This window comes from Grammomys surdaster, unplaced genomic scaffold (assembly GCF_004785775.1).
Source record: "Grammomys surdaster isolate TR1022 unplaced genomic scaffold, NIH_TR_1.0 65, whole genome shotgun sequence".
In the NCBI taxonomy this organism is placed as follows: domain Eukaryota; kingdom Metazoa; phylum Chordata; class Mammalia; order Rodentia; family Muridae; genus Grammomys; species Grammomys surdaster.
The window spans coordinates 15,108,582-15,126,955 of NW_021604567.1; the positions used below are offsets into that span (position 1 = coordinate 15,108,582).

The 18,374-nt window shown below is 38.2% G+C and overlaps 1 protein-coding gene across 1 annotated transcript in view; it reads left to right on the forward strand.

Moving 5' to 3' along the window:
- Gpc6 (glypican 6) overlaps window positions 1-18,374 on the forward strand; it is a 994,843-nt gene that overhangs the window by 614,527 nt on the left and 361,942 nt on the right. The window lies entirely within an intron of this gene.

Below are 18,374 nucleotides of genomic sequence, written 5' to 3' on the forward strand. Positions count from 1 at the left end.
GACACACTGAGTTACCCACATACCTCAATAAAGTGGCTTGGGCTTTCCACTGATTGATTTTATCTTTCCCTTTGCAAATAACAGACGATTTTTAAGGCATATTGATAGTCTCTGGGGGAGGGGGAGCATCTCACCAAGTAGTCCTGGCTGGCCTGGAATTGTGAAACGTAACGTCATATCTTTTGCCCTTGAATCTCTCCGGTCAGAGTGTTAAGTTACCAGAGTTCAGTGAATGTTAAGGTATATGTGAGTCTGAAGCTGCCTACTCTACTTCCTCATTCTTCTGTGTGTTACGTAGTAACATCTAATAAATCGAAGACAGTATGAAATTTAACCGCGATGTTGCAAATAATTCATCACAAAATATATACTTGGTGCCAATGAGGAGTCACAACAACAGAATTCCTCCTAAGCTTCATCTACAACTTCAATATTAATTTTATTCTCAGACCGCTCTTCCAGAGGAACCAGGTTGGATTCCAAGCATCCACACACGGTAGCTTGCGACCTTCTGGAACTCCAGTTCCAAGGGATCTGATGTGCTCTTCTGGCATCCGTGGTGCACAAACATACATGTAGACACAAGTTAAATAAATTTTTAACAAAGAAAATTTTTATTTTGAACAAAAAGTGAAATAAGATCAATACAGCCTTCAGTGTGAGTATGTAGAGAATTCTTAAAAAAAAATGTGAAGAACATTGAAATAACAGAAATTTGGGTCCATTTCACAATGTGGCCAACTGGATGAAAGTGAATGCTATATAATACTGTAGAATGTAGATGGGGACAGTTCACAAGGCCCCACCCCCTACATGAGGTCATACAGGCAATCAATGGCTATGGAAAGATAAAGAATCAGGGTTTTTTCAGGAACAAGCCCTCTGATATGTTATCTCTGGTGGTCAGGCCTAAACAGATAGACATACAAGTAACAGAGCAACACTGGATAAAACAGGTAAAGTTGTATGTGTGCATGTGTGTGTGTGCGTGTGTGTGTTTGTATATAAGTGTGTGTATGTGTGTGTGTATGTGCCTATGCATGTGCCTGTGTGTATGTGTATTCTCGTGTGTGTATATGTGTGTGCATGTATGTGTGTATATGTGTGTATGTGTGAATGTGTACATGTGTATGCATGTGTATGTGTGTAAGCGCGTGTATATGCATTTGTGTGCATGTGTGTGTATGTGTGCATGTGTGCATGTGTGTATTTGTGAGTGTGTGTATGTATGTGTGTATGTATGTGCATGTGTGTATGTATGTGTATATATATATGTATGTGTGTAACAAAAATAAGGAAGATGCTGCACAAGAGAGGGGAACACAGAAGAAGTTGGGGACAGTGAAAGGTAGAAGTGGTAGAAATGCAATAGTCATGTGAAATTCTCAAAAATTAAATACAAACCTGTTATGTGCTATTTTAACAAACATTATACATTGAATACGTTCCTTTCATTGTGATTTCAGTAATTCTCAGTTATAAAGAATGTAAAAAATATAAAGAAGAAAACAATTATCATTCACCAGTTTGTCACTCGGGACAAATAAAATAACCTTAAAACTTTATTATGTTAATGCATAAATTATTCTGGCATGTTCTTTTTAATTGAGCTAATATTGCACATACCATTTTGCGAATCACCTACTCTTTGGCAAATTATCTTTTGTCAATTACCCTGAGAAACTGCTGTACTAACAGCACTAAGGCAGCTTGTAGAGCATGAATTTAATGATGGTGTAAAGTTTGGTTAATGCTGGGTGTCCGTACCGTCATTTAAGCATGTTGAAGAAGTCCTGTGTCGTTGCACTGTGAGTGTACTACACTGGTCACCTGTGGGCTGCCAGATGATGCTGGCAACGTCTTAATTTAAACAGTTGTAAGTCAGCGTTAACCCTCAATATCTGATTTGTGAAGAGGGAGTTGTCAGAAGGATCAGTGCACAACTCACAATAAGGAGGACATCTAAATAAAAAATTACGTTGACATTAGAATATCCCTATACTGTTAAGTAATTTATTTGCCTAGAACACTGTAGGATAAATCAAAAATGATGATTTTGATTCAAGAAACATTTATTATGCAGCACCCATAATTTGCAAGACACTTACTAGCTTTCATGATAACTCTCTCATATTGCCTAACAATCCAATTTTTAAAGTTTTGATCAGAAGTTCTAGCCGCCGTTATTGTCACATTAACCGTTTAAGTAAATGTTATTTAGCATATCTCGTAAAGATTCTATCAAAAGACAAGTTTCCAGAAAAAAAAATGTAAAAGTGGTTTCCAATGTGACTAGTAGTGTGAAAACGCTCCTTCACAAAGATTTCCCAATAGTCAGAGCTTTGATTTGACCACTGTGATGAAACAAGCACCACTTTTCTACACGCGGGGATGAGAAAAAGTGAAGTGCGCATGTCATTCTCGGAGCTCCTGGCCGTCATGGTGCTGAGGTGCTTAAACACTATAAACTGCTTTTCTAAATTTGTCTATTTGAAAAGTCCTGTCCAGTAACAGAATTGGTCGTCATTCATTTATTCTCTACTTCTTTTATTCCTTCTTGAGGTGGCTTTAAAAAAAAAAAAAGTAGTCTGTGAACAGATCTCCAGAGGCAGCAGAGCCCTCCCCTACACGGGCTCCCTTCTCTACCCTGCCCCCTTATCTCCTGGACTTCTAAATTTCTTCCACACTGCAGATGCTCTTACTGAGATAAGCTCAGGTCCCCCCCAACCCCGATTTAGTTTGGAGGATTCCCCAACCGAGCTTCCGAATTAACCACACTTAATGACTTAAAACTACAGACCCAGGCCTGTGAGATAGCTCAGGGTGGAAAGGAGCTCCAGACACAAGCCTGGTGACCTGAGTTCCTTCTCCAGAACTCTCACATAAGTGGAAGAAAAGTATTCACGCCACAAAATTATTGTATGAATTCACACATATACTGGAGTATAATAATAATAATAATAATTATTATTATTATTATTATTATTATTATATAGTTAAAAGACACTTGGTCCCCACTGAAAACACTCAGTGACACATAACTGCAATGTGATGTACAGTTTGTTATTCTTACAAAGTACTCTAGAGGACCCCACGTGATCCACAGACTGACATTTGGAAGGGCTAACTGCCTCCTGTTAGAATCTTGCCAGCGATGTAGAGAGCTTGTTCCTGCCCAGTCTCCTCTGATACTCTCTCAGCCCCTTTGTATGGCGTGTCTCAGCCATAATGATGAGAGACATTTATCCAGTGTGTCTGTTCCGTTGAGACAGATTTCAACTATTCAGCAGTATTATATTCAATGCATAACATTGTGTTGCTGTTTGGACATTGCAATAATAAAATACCACTAACACAGTCAGGTAGCTGTAGAGTCTAAGGTCAAGGTGCATGAGAGTCAGCGTTCACATATGACTATCTCTACTGCGTGGTAACAGGACAGAAGGAAGGGCACGCTCTCGGTGACTCCTCCATTGTAAGATCTTTTGTTACGTCCTTCTGTTACGTATTTGGATGTTATGCTTGAACATGTAAATTTAAGCCACTGTCTGCATACATAGGCACGACTGTGTGTTGTACCTGTGTATGCAAGTTGTGTTAGAGCCGTGCCTGACACATGGGAAGTGTGTAAAAAATGTTTTATGTGCTTTCAATGGCACACATGTGTGTGTGTGTGTGTATTTAAGAAATATATGTATTTGTTATAATGTGTTATATAACATATAACATTAAATATGTTCAGCATGTAAATGGGTAGAAATGTACCGATGTGTACTTCTAATCCTCATAGCAACTCTAGCACAGTCTTCATTATCTCCCACATTTTGGAGATGAGCACACAGAGTTTCTGTCCTCACCAGGAAAATGTAAGCCAACTCATCTAATAACCAAAAAAGAGCAGAAAAGTGTAACCCAATACAGGATATTTGGAATTCCTTCAATATGCTTTAGCTTCTGTCCCCTGTGTTGGAAGGGAAGCTGTAGATTGTTCTCTGTCCTCTCTCCCTTGGTCCATAACTCCCTATAGACCCTTTCAGGCCTCCCAGACTATGGGTGTCTGTTTTAGCATTCTCTATTACCAATGAATTATGCATTTCTTGAACACTGGGTCCCTCTGTTAGTAATAAATGAACACATGATCTATATCTGATGAAAGGAGCTGCCTAGTGACCACCAGGGAAACCTCAGGTTGAGGCCCGAACCACTGCAGGGATGACCAGTCAACTCAGTTCGCCCGCATCATTGTACAGATGAACAGGCAACTGAGCTCCCCGCACCACTGCAGGGGTGAACAGGCGACTCTGCTCACCTGCCTAATTGCAAGGGTGACCAGGCGACTCGGCTTTAACATCAGCTTTGTTCATCTAGTGGTGACTTTCTAGAACACAATGTTATACAGGATCCCACCATGAAGTAAGTGCCCTGTGATTGTCTGAATGAGAAATGTGCCCCACAGGCTCATGTATTTAAACACTTGGCACCTAACTGGTGGTGCTGTTCCGAGAGGTTATGAAATTTGTAGAAGGTGAGGCCTTGATGAAGAAAGTACATCACTGAAAGTAGGAGTTGAAGATTCATAACCTCATTCCACTTCCTGATCTTGCTATCTGCTTCCAGCTTACTGGTGAAAATGTGATCCGGGCTAACCAGCTTCTAGCTCCTGCCTGCGTGCCACGCCTCCACGTTATCAGTAAACTCCATCTCTCTGGAACCAAAAGCTAAAGGGAACTTTTCTTCACTAAGTTACTTTGGTCATTGTCTTTTATAACAGAAAAGTAGCTAAGACAGATTCCACAACTCAGCGCGGCCACATAGCTATAGTTGGGACTGGGTTGAGGCTGGTGGAGATATTGACTCTGTGTACGCGATCTTTCTCTGGTCAGAGTTTAAAACTCAATAATAAGCTTCGACTGAACCATAAATGATGTCAGAACTATCCAGGGACATCTTTATATTGGGCCATTGATCTTTCCTTAGGGCATACTAGAGAAAAGAGTTTCCTCAAATTAGAATTAATAAGTTGACTGATTTAGTCAACTTTTCTCATTCATTCAGTGCCATTCCAAAGTGAAATAGATTTTAATGACTGCAAACCAAAATGTGAGTTTTCCACAGACCTGAGATTCTTTTCTTTGCGTAACTATTTGGGGGAAAGTAACATGTTAAAGGAAAAGGAACGTAGAGCTATCGGAGAGTCTCACGTTTGAAATGAACTCTTATACCCATGGAATTATAAATGCTGTAAAACTTACCAGGGGGAGTGTTTCACCTCACTGTCATTGACAAAGTAGGATGACAGCTTGTTATCTTAGTAATATTTTAAATCCACCTAATTCTAGTTTCCGTTTCATTAAGAACAAACTTGGATTATGTTCTTTGGACTTAAATAAAAAGTCTACTCTCGTAATATTCCAAGAAAATCCGTGTCAACCTCCTTTTAAAATTTAATTTCTTCTCTGCACAAATCCTGAGCAGAGGGCAAAGGAAAGAAAATGGTATTGTTCTGGGGGGAATGCCATGACTTAGAGGGCCCGAGTGTGTGTGAAGTCGAATAACACCGTAGGGATCTCTGAAGCATAAGATTCCACAAAAAGAAAAATCTAGCAGCGAGAGGAGGTCATACATTTTAAAATGTGTATTAGGTCACGGGAGGAAATATTCATGTGTTCGTTCATTCGTCCACTTGTATTTTCAGTGCTGATAGAGCCTAGATTACCAGTGGTCTTGTCAGTAAAGACACTGTAAATGCCTGAAAATTTGTGATACTAAGACTTGATTTCCAAGTTCTGGGATTACAGGTATATCACCCTGCCTAGAGCTCAACTAAAAATTCTTTCCCATCCTTATTTTTTGGGGTACTTTGCAGGTCAGGAATGTCCATAGCACTGGTTATTTAATCCTGGAGCTCCCTGTGTATATATAGTCTGCCACCAAACTTGGTATAATCATCTTGCCTCTGTCTCCCAAGTTCTGAGATTCCAGATGTTCATCAGCATATCCAACCAGCTAAGGACTCTTAACAGTGTACTATAGGAGAGAGAGTGGTCCCTGTTTAAACATCCATTTAATAAACTAAAGGGGAACTGTATCATAAAAGTTACTGTAAAATGTTTGGATACCATTCACTCATTTCATTCAAGGCATACTACTTGCGAAGAAGAGCTAACTATGTAAATCTATTCTTAGCTCAGTTTTCTAGGAAGAGTAATTCCAAGCAAAGAGATTTTTATTACATATCATGCCGTAACACTTTATCCCCTGCAGCCCTTCCTATTAATAAAAGACATAATCAGTTTTGTCTACCACTCCGTATTTTCACTTCTACCGACGAAGTCAACGGATTCTCTCATTCCATCTTAACGAGTCTTCCAACTGGGTACCAACTCCCCCTCACTTTGGTCCATTCCGACGGCATCTCCTTAACGACCGCTACTCACCTCTGATTTATTAGAAACTCAATGAAGTATTTTCATGCAGTTCTACAGTAGAATCGGTTTTTATGGATTGCTTCCAGGGATATGAGGTAATTGTCAAAGTCCTCAGCATCAGCCATCAAAACACATCAGCACACAGGAAGTGGTGAGAGTGAAGGGCAGGGCAAGTACTGAGACACACTCTCAAGTTCTGACAGGTGAAATTGCTTGGATAAATCACCATTGCACATCACTTAAGGGATAATGGACGCCTCCGTGTGTGTAACAAGACAACATCACTCTTCCTCAGCCTTGTGCCATAAAGTTTTTAATAGTACAAAGCTGAGGATTTAAAAACTATTCTCGTATATATCCTAAATTGAGTTTTATTCTCATAAAATCATGTATACACACATGTGGATGTAAGTCTTATATAAGGTATATACCCACAGTCAATTTGTAAAGTTTATACAGTTGCGTATATAACAAATAATATATAGAGAGCGAGATATGGTTTTATGGTTTGGAAAGATATAATTTTGTATATAATTTTTCTGTATAGTTATATTTGTGCTCTCTATGTATATGTCTTATACATGGATGTGCCTTGGGTATGTTTTACAATTTTTTTGTTTTTATAAGTCATGTATATTAGATCAACACGTATTATTGAGTAAGTTTTGTTTTGAAACTGCTACATATGTGTCACAGACCTCAGACCAGCCCTTGTATGCACTTCAGTTGGTGGCTTAGTCTCTGGGTGCTCCTGGGGCTCCAGGTTAGTTGACATTGTTGGTCTTCCTGTGGGGTTGCAATCCACTTCATATTCTTCAGTCCTTTCCCCTAACTCTTTTATAGAGGACCCCGACCTCAGTCCAATGGTTGACTGTAAGTATCTGCATCAGGATCAGGTACTAAGTCATTATTTAATTGAGCTTTTAACTATATTAACAAGTGTCTTCCAGAACATACTGTCTTTAACTTGAACATTGACACCTCTAAATTTCACTTTTAATTTCACTTCTAAATTTTAAAAGACAATGAACATAGAAAAATATCATTTGAGAAGATTATTTAAAATTTTGTTGAATTCATAAAATTCTGTTTTTCAGAATAATTTATTATTCAACTTGCTTTCTTCTTTACTTTCTGGAGTAATGTGTTCTGGAAAGCCAGGAAGAAGGGAATTACGATGGCCTAGGGCCCTTTTTTCCCCTTACTCTGGAGGACATCTGTCTGTTTGGAGTAATAGCAAGAAATCGCAATTTACAGAAATTCTTACTGTTCTCTAAAATGACTGATTTTTATCTTAAGTATAAAAAGGAGCATGTTTCATCTACCTACATTATAGAATAAAATTTAGCTTGTGCCTAAATAACTATCCACGGCTTCCTGTGAACTGGTGTATAAAACTCATATACAGCTACATATTCCTAAAATGATTATGTATCATATTTTAAAATCTCATTTAGGTATTGAGGGATGAGTCTTATAAGTGGTAAATTTGGAGGAGAAATAGCCAACATTCTTAAGGAAAACATTGTATTTGGCACTTTAAAATTATAAATAACTTCACAGCAGATAATTATTACCTTCCAGTTATAAAATGATACGTTGTTTCTTTGTTTTAATTAAGAAGCCATAGCAACTTGTCATAGTAAAAACCAAATAATTATATGTAACAAAAAATTTTAAAGTATTATTTCAAGAATATTCACAGGAAATATGACCTTTTCAAGTTTATGTGAGTGAATTATGATTTTCCTAGACCAATTCAAAAAATGACACTTTAGTTTTCCCACTTAAAAACTACAGTGTTCTAGTTAAATGAGTACATGAGCATGGCCTAACCCCCAAGTACCTCTTTTTTGTGAGAGTCACTACTGCATGATAACCTTTTGCTCTGAAATATAATTGCATGTGTATAAATATTTGACCTTAAAAATTACATTATCCCATAATTTTAATGCCAACTAATTAAATTGATCTTCCCAAATATTACTAGTCTATTAGAGTGTTAGACATTGTGAATTATTTGTTCGTATAGAGGCCAATTTTGTTTCAGTCCCAATAAATCAATTCCTATTTTTTTCCCTCAAATAAGTTCAGAGTCAGTGCTAATTCTGAAAGGAGGTATGGACATTTTGCCTCATCCTTTACATCTGGGGTGCCATAAGTCAGTAGATTCCTTCCAGTTCTCCCACCAAGTAGCGCTGGCAATGGGTGAAGATCCCACTGAAGATGGTAGCCATGGAAGTCTGAAATCTGGAGTTTAAGTTTAGGAAAGAAATAACTGTTCTGTGTGACTGCATTTTGTTTTATTGGTTAGAACGTTATATCAGCTTATACTGCAGGTCTATTACCCCGTATACATTATGCCTTGATTCATTCACTGAAACATGCTTCAAACATGTATGGCATGTCAGCTTCTATACTACATAGAGTAAGCCTCTGAAACCATATGGCATATATATGACAGACATAGCCTCTGTTCCACCAACACTAATGCATGTGCTTTTGGAGTACAGGTCTAATCTTTTCATTCATGTGGTCTTAGAGGAAACATTTACTATGTACCTGTTCTGGCCTAATTCCAACTGATTAGAAAACACATTTGATGTATTTAATGATAAAGACTTATTCTTAGAAACACTCCAAAACATTAGGTCATTTTGTCTTCGTGTGAATGTTGTAAAATACCCTTATGCAAGGCTAGATGTTTGCACCTAGGATTTATAACATATTACTTTGAGGCTACTAACGTACAGCATTTAGCTAAACTAAATATTGTAGGCAATTAGAATAGAGTGGAAAATATTTGCACAGCAAAACATAGAGCTCCAGTAAAAATGACTTGGCGGATTCTTCAATACTGTATTAGTTTCTGTTTGTTGCTGTAGTCATAGTATTAGGGTGACAACATAAAAGGGAGAGATATAATTGGCTCACGGTTTTAGCTGGCTTTCTTCCATCATCATGGGGAAACCATGTGATTCATCTCAGCTCACGGTGCAGGAGCCTATAGCAGAAGCCATTTCATATCATGACAGCCGAGTAGCCAGAGAGGAACAAGAACAAGGCGTTCATTTACAGCAGTCAAGGGTCCATCTCTAGTGACCAGCCATCGCCAACTAAGCCCCATCTCCTACAGGATCCGCAGCCTTCTCACACACCACCACCAACTGAGGTTAAGCATTCAAAATATGATCCCAAAAGGACCTTTCATATTCAGTCCATGACACCCCCCCTATAATCTTATGCGGTCACTATAGACTACAATCAACTGAAACGCTATGTGATATATTATTATAATTTGGTTATTATAATCTTATGCATCATTTTTAAATTTTTGCTCCATTTTTCAAATTCATTTTCATGTCTTCTGCTGAATTTTTGTGTCATCTTGTGTTTTCTATCAAACCCAGTCACCTCGGGTCATCTGATCCTTCCACTTATTAAATATGATGGACTTGGTGTTTATCATAGACTTTTTTCTCTGTAACCCTCATTCAAGTGTGGCCTGGACCACAGAGTTTCAGAAACTTGTTAAATCGTACAACCACATATTTGCAGTTACATGCACAAACAAATAGGATGAAAGTAACTGCAATGTCTAATAAGAAATAGTTTTCTCCAACTTGATGGAAAATATTTTATTTATTTTAAAATACCCCCAGAATATTATCGAAGACAATGTAATTTTATAAAAAGAATTTTAATAATAGTTCTCAGTAATTTTACATGAATGTTTTCCTTGACATTCGTAACCCAACCCAAGACAGCCAGTCTTAACTAAAGCTTAACATCTTGAAGAACTTGTGCATGTCTATGTTGTAATCATTTGCAGAAAAGATGAAGGGAAAAGAAAATAGTTATGAATGCAATTATCCACGTTGATGTTCCTAAGAAATACTGATTTTGGGAGATAATTAAAGAATAGTGTTGCTTTCTTGAAGTTCCACGAAAGTGGGGTTAATCAATACAATGGATTTATTATTATTTTCTGGAATCAGTCTTAATTGAATTTTAACATCTTTCTCCCATCACTTCAAAGGCACAGTACACGACTGAATGACTTTACTTTCTATTTTAGTTCTGTTTTGTTCTTTGACAATTTCATGCATCCATACAATGAAACTCGACCGAATGCACCTCAAGTATTCCTCTCCAGACCCCACCTACCCCCTCCATCACTTCTCTGACAGTCAGGTTTTCTTTTTTTATGTATCTGTGAGAGTCCAAGTCTAATTACTGGTTTGATTATGTGCATGTGTGTGGAACCATGCAACAGAGGATGGGAAACCTATCTGTGGCTATATACCAAAAGACAAATGACTCTTCCTCCCTCAGAAATTATTAACTGGTAGTAGATTCTTAGTGGATCTACTAATGATGGAGGCTAGGGAGTACCTCCCCAACCAATGCTCTGTTCTTTGCTGTCTTGATCTTGTGCATGTTTGATGCAGGTAACCCAGATGCTTTGAGTTCATGAGTGTGGTAGCCATGTCATATTCAGGAGATATTTCTCAGCACCCCTGGATCCTCTGGCTCTCATATTCTTTCCATCCTCCCTCTTTCAATGTTCCATAGGCTTTGGTGGAGGAAGGGGCATGATAGAGATGTCCATTTCAAGAGTTTACTTTTAAAGCTCAGTCATACTTGATATTTTAATGGTATTTGCATAATAATAACACAAAGTTTTCAAGGACCGTATTTTAAATAACAATAACTTGGAATATGTATGAAGAAATCTGCTTTCAGTATACAGTTTCTTTGGGATTATCAGATTTGGTTTCAATTAAAAAAATTTTCAAATAAGATAGTGATCTTATTTCCAGGGAAATACGGCGACATTCAACATTAAGGTTTAGGATCTTTGAGACAAGGGCTCGTGAGACTCTCTTCAGTGGTTAATATTTTCTTGTTTCCACACACATCTACTCTTCTCAAACATTTAATAGTTGAGGTAAAACAAGTTCTTCTTATTGCTAAAGGCCACTCTAACTCACTGTGGGACTCCACTGTTACAACCAAAATCATACTAGAGAATTTCGTGGACTTCGCAAGAACTGATCCAAACGAACAATTTAAAATAAATGAACACTCGGCTCCTGTGAGTTATTTGGAAGAATGCCTTTATTCTTGGCATTTCATTTGTCTTTCTGTAATATATATTTAAGTGGAATTTCATTAGTTTTTCATTTCCTACAAAAAAGTAGTCATCTATTTTTTGTAAGTCATCTATTTTGGTTTGTAAGATTCCTGAGTCAGAAAAGAGAAGGAGGAACTCATCTTTGTTACTGTATCAGGTTCCCTCAAACGTGAAGCCAAGGGCCTGGCTAGTGCTGATCAGAGATACCTACGTATGACAGGCTAAGGTCTGTCGAGCTGCCTGACGGTGGGTGTCCTAGGTCTGCACAGCATTTTAACATCTACTTCTCCATTTTTCCTCTTTCTAAAATGTTTCCTTCTTAGCAACATCTTTTTAACACGGGTTTGATGAATGAATGAGCAAATGAGCAAATTTTGCTGTGGTTGTTGTTGGCGCTAAGATGTCATAGGGACATCATTTTAAGCCAAATTCTTTCAAAACTGGGCAATAATATCTCACTACTCCCTTAGAGACATTTCGTCTGTTGAAGTAATTGTGTTCTCTCTGCTTAGATTATTAAAATAAATTGGGCTTCCTTTCAAGTATCTCGCCCCACTGTCTAACTAGCTCTTCTAGACAACTAGTCTCAACTCAAAAGCATGACTTTGTGAAAGAAAAAAAAATGAGAATGCTATAGCCTTTATCCCCAGAACCTTGAGGACCCGGTAAAAGACTTATAACAGATACTCCTCCTCTCCCCTCCAAATGCAAAGTAATCTTTATTTCTCTTCTCAGACACTTTTGTTTTTCAGTAAACATATTCTATGGTACAGATGTGAGTGCATAAATCAAACTTCAGGAACTTTGGGAAAAGAAGATAGCTGTAGTATACCATCGCCTATTTCATTCAGAAAAGGAACACCTAGAAGCTAGACTAGTAAAGAAAAATGTCAACCTTGGAGTTACCTTATTTCTGACTTGCCTCACATTGGATCACTCTTACGTATCTGCTGCTGATAAACGAATGATTCTGAATGGAATGAGAAAGCATCTGCCCTATGGACACGGGAAGTTAAACAGAGGGGAAGTCAGAAATCAGAGCCAGAAAGTTGACAGCCACATTTCTTCCCAAAGCCATGTTCAACTTTAATATGTCTCCAGGCCATGCTTATTTCAAGTACCACTATGTGCACCCTAGTCAATGACCACAAAGGCTGAATGAAGAAAGTCCCCAGGGACAGTTTGCTGATGTCTGCTATGAATTCTCTTGTAAGGTGTTGGCATTGCTGATGAATTAAGCAGGGATTTTCAGTGTCATGTCACCTTACAGTGACTCTGCCGTGCACGTACAACAGTTGTAAATAACCTCATGAGCATGCATGTCCACAAAACACAGAGAACTCAGAGATACAGATGAGTCCTGAATAGTAGTTGGTTTTTATGTAATCTGTGTAATTACAGGTCTACATAATTAATTTTTACTAATGTCCATATTGCCAAATTGCTTACCAAATTCCTCTAAATTCAGTATCGACTTAGAAGCCTCAACCATGAATCAAGCAGAAGTGAGCTCTGTCCCTTCCAGAAAGATCCCTAGAAGAAGTGCCAAGGGACAGTCCATGCTTCTCCTTGTCCTTACACTCTCCATTTACCTCTGTTCTCATAGCCCAACTATTCTGGAAGGCTCCTGCTGTGACATCTCTGGTTCAAAAAGGGTAGCATGGAGAAGTCAGGAAGAAAGAAAGAAACTTGTGCTTGTATGATGCAAGTAACAGTCGTTACCATGCTGTATCTCCAGTTATCTTAAGTATATCAAACTATTTTAACTACAAATTAAATTAATTGACTCAAAGTCTCTTTATATATATTTATATATTTAATATATTTCTATATGCATGCAAATATTCTATATATTTACACATCATATACAAAATGTGGTGACTAACACGGTTAGGTGGTTAAGCCAATCTTATCAACTTATAAGTATTCTAACAAGTATTTGTGATTTGGGTGAAGAACACTGAAATTCTACCCTTTTGGTGATATTCGAGAATAGATACACCACTGTTAACTATATATCTCTTGAACTCATTCTCCTATCTTGCTGAACCTCCTCACTGTAAACAGCCCTGGTGAGTATGGACCACTCTGTTTCTAAATAGGTAGATGCTACTTATGAACTAGCCCAGATGTGGGGTTTGGGGTTTTGTTTTTGTTTTTGTCTTTGTCTTTGTTTTTGTTTTTTTGTTTGTTTGTTTTCTATTTTTTGTTGTTGGTTCTTTTGTCTTGTGTTTTGTTTTGTTTTGTTTTGTTGATCCCTGACTGCCTATTTCACTGAACAGAGTAACCTCTGGATTCAGCTATGTGGTAACAAATGGCAGGCTTTCACTTCTAGTGAATGCTATGTAGTATTTCACTCTTCCACATCGTCATCACTCGTCTTTTCACTAGTAGACACTGGGTTTATTCCATATGTTGGCCATCAGCAGTAACAGTGAACATATGTGCACTCTATTTTGAACACTTTCATTCTTCTGATAAATGCAACATGTTAGAGATTTTCCTATATAGACCTGAGTATATTTTCTGAGATCTGGGAGAGTGAACAAACTTAAGTATTTATAGATGATCGATATACATTTTAAATGCCGAAGCAATGCAATCTAATTTCCTATCAAGGCACTAATAGCTTGATTTTTCTACATTTGAAAAAAATGCATTCAAATTGTGATTTATACTTGGTTTGCAAAACCGAAAATTGTGTAAATATGTAAGGATGACACTTGTGTCTGTGGATGTCAGCAAAAACTAAGGCCCCTTGAGACCAGCGTGTACCATGGCCACCTCTTTACGTAAAGCTGTGGCCTTGCATAACACTCCTATCAGAAGTTTTCTAAATACTCATCTTTATTTGAGCATCTCTCATAGGTCCTGTATATAGCAATTAAGTGTGTCTCTATGAATAGTACTCTTATTTGGGCAGTTGAGTCTGGAGGCTGAGAAATGATGGAGTAATAAAGAAAATGTGACCATGATGAAATATCAGTATAAATTATCTACCAAAGAGGATTGGTGGGAATTGTAAAAGGTACATGAACTCAGTTATGATTATAATAAAGATAATCACTTTGAATTTACATAGCACTTTGCAGCAGAATGAATTCTGAAGCAGTGTTCAAACGGTTTTAGGATGGATCAGTTGGCAGAGTCCCAGGGAGTATCTTCTAGGGTAGGACTCTGCTGCTGCTCGAACATGGCCTCCTGACACACTGCCAGGGGGATTTGTCACTTGCACATAGAGACTTGGGGAAGGAACCTGTTGCGAACTAGCACAGGTCAGTTAAGGTTCCTATTTTACTTCAAGCACTGGGGCATTCCTCTCCCTCAGGTAAATACTGCCACATCTAAAAACAACCTTGATGATACTGTGTGTAGGATCATAATAAACATCTAACGCAGAAAGGATGACTGTGCTTAAATGGGATTAGCCAGAATATGCTCGTTAGCTACTGTCCATGCATAAAGAGCCCAGAGAAAATGAAAGCAGGACCCACGTAGATTAGTAAATTCGCAAATAATGTTGTATATGCGTGAATGAAGGAAGAGATGTGCTTATTAAAGTCTACTGCTTTGTAGGTCAAACTAAATACACTGACAAAGACAAAAAATATCTCCATGCATTTAAGCAGGGGTGGAAGAGTTCATTCAGGAATACTGTAAAGAAAGACAGTTGCAGTGGGCGAGAAAAGTTAGTTCCTTTGCAGCAAAAGATGGGAGAGCACTTTAAGCAGCAAGTGAGCTATTGGAAAAGTCTAGGAGAGGCCAGAGGGAGGTTGGTCAATGTGATTAAGCCATCTGTGATTGCTAATTGAAGTTAAGCTCATTGATGTTAGTCTCTTACCCTCCCACAGAGACTGAAAAAACGGGAGCCTATCTCTGGTGGTGATTATTTTTCAAATGGGAAGCGCTCAGATGATTGGAAAAAAAGATATTCCTAGGTTTTAGGGGTAGGGATGTGTGATAATTCAGGGGTAAAGAGCTTGTTTAACCTTGGTAGAATCCTGAGTTCAATAGGAAATGCTGCCAAAATAAAATAAAATAAAAATAAAGAAAACTAAGAAGCAGTTCCTATGCTTGAACAAAAATATTATGAAAAAAACAAACAAAATCAATGTAAACAATGAAGCAGGAATCTAAGATTCATAGACAAGCTTTATATTTAAGAAGCTACATATTAATAATTTGTCTAGTTGCTACTACAAAATACCTGACAAACAAGACTTTAAAGAAAGATGAGTTGCTGTCTGGCTTCAATTTCAAGGGATCTGGTCCTTCATGAGAGAGAAGTGATGGAGGCAGGAGCATGGGGTGCTGCTCTCACTGTGTCCACAGCCAGGAAACAGCAATGAAGTCTTTTGTTCAGTTTGGTTTTTCTCTCTCATTAGTCCTAGTCTAGCCCTTGGAATGGTTCTACCCATATGTAGGATTGGTCTTCCAACCTCAACCTATTGCAGATAACCCTAACTCACACAGACATGCCCCAGAAATACATTTCTATTTGATTCAGATATTCTAACCCTCATCATGCCAGGAACCACAATGAATCATCGCAGGTTTCATTAGTATGATTTGCTTTATGATATCAGATTACCCTGGGCTGGAACACTGGAAAGACATGAATCTTCTTGTGGGATAGTTCAAGCAACCAGAAGACAGTGTGTAGCAGAGACCTCCTGCCTGTAGGAAGTGTGAAGGACAAAACATACAGACACAGATGAAGAGGAGGCAGCAGCCTTTATTACCTTCCACTCCCATGGCAATTTCTCCTTTCCAGAAGTGCCACTTAGTCATCCTACCGAAAGGCCCAGCACGTCACTACCATCACACTGGATAATTACACATCACCATGAATTTCCATCTAGACAAACCACATTCAAACCTCAGCACAGGCAGAAGAATATTTTAAAATTTTAGCCTTCTAAATTAAACACACTAAGAAATTAAGAGCTGGTGAAATTTAATCAAGTAGAAGGGAACATCAAGGTGATCCTGGCCAGTATTCCCCCCACCCACCCCTGCCCACAAATGCCGGAAGCTCAGTCCAGAAGTGGAAACAGAAAGGAGACCAAATACCTTAAAAATGATAGTAAGATACATCTCAATGCCCATTGCTTATGTTCCCTGGGAAAAGAACACAGCAAATCTACATATTGGCCGAAGAGATTACTTAGATGATCTCAATATTGATCTATATTTATTTTATTTCTAGATACTAATCTATCTTTTCTTTACCAGAACATTTTACTATTACAAATGAATTATCAATATATCAGAAAGACACACATAGAATAATATTATGCAAGCAAAAACAGTTGTAGCATAAGATAATGTATAAGAAACACCTGAAGACATAGCTTTGTCCTTGGAGTGCTTGCCTGTGCACGATGCCCCATGTCTGAGCCCCAGTGAACCGACTGTGGTGGTGTGTGACTCTGCAGGCAGAAAGCAGAAGTTCAAGATCATCTTCAGCTACATGATGACTTGAGACAGCCTGAAAGACAGAAGACAGTATCTCCCAATTAACAGCGTCTTGAATGTTGGGGCTCTTCTAATCCATCCTGGTTCCATCCATGTACAAAATCTATACACAAAGGGGAAAATCTGTGTCTTGAAATACATGAAGACATAGCTCATCTTAAATTTTTAGCAAAATACGTTTGTCCTTCGGGAGATGCCTAGATAGCACCTATAGATTTCAAATATGCTTTGCAGTGTTTGGTCCTAAATTATATCAATTGAAGCTGAAAATATCCTACTGAAGCCTGAAAAGGGGGAAGCCAATTATTAAGTACTTCAATTTATCTTAAACAGTTTTGCAAAACACTAATGAAAGAATACTTGCAATGGACATGTGGCAGGATCCTGTATTGTTTCTTGTTGAGACAGTTAACTGAAACCAACTGCAAGACAGTCACCTCGAAAGCGACAAAAATTGACAAAAGTGAACAGTTCCTCCCCAGCTGTGAATTAGAACAGTCTGAAGCCACAGGTAACAAAGCCACATTCTCCTTCTTCGGTGTTAGCAAATGTAGTCAATAACAGCAGGCCACAGCTAGGAGAACAGCGTGTGTGCTGTCTCCAACGTTGGCAACTCCAGTCAATAAAGTATAATTGGAGGCTGCCAAGAAGGGAGTGTGTCAAAGGTGTGTTTAAGCAGAAACCCGGCTGCTGAAGTGTTTGTGTGGAGTGGAAGAACTTTAAAAGTTTGAGCACTGTAAATCTATTCTGTGAGTGACTTGCACGTCTGGGACATGATAACTTCCGTCAATAGAGCAATCAGAGTGGAAAAAAAGTGTCAATAGCAGAAAGAGAAGCTTCACACTTGGTAATTAGAGGGAAGGTTGAACTACAGGACTGTGTCTCTAGAATAAGAAATCAACCAGACCAAATGACTCCTTCAGTCACCCTCCTTTGGAGATATGTGTGAGAAACTAAGTAATACCTCCATTAAATCAATAAACAGGAACCATGGGTCTTTGTGTGGTGCATGGCTTCCCAGTGGCTAATCTACCACTTAATTCTCACTTCCTAGAGACTCAAGGAAAGATCATATTATATTTCAAGTAGAATGGAAGATATAAAGTCTGACCTATGATATGAATATGCAGAATGTGTTGTAAGTTTTCTAGTGATGACTTTCTAGTGAAGTCTTTGTTGTAATTGTAATTAGCCCATGTGATGACCACAAGTCTAGAAGCTTCAAAGAAACCACAGTGAGCCTTTCTCTAGCAGTCTGATTTTGGGGGCCAGAAAAACTGTCAAATTACCCTTCTGCCCCGCTGTAAAAACCTAGGTTTATCTTTGTAGTC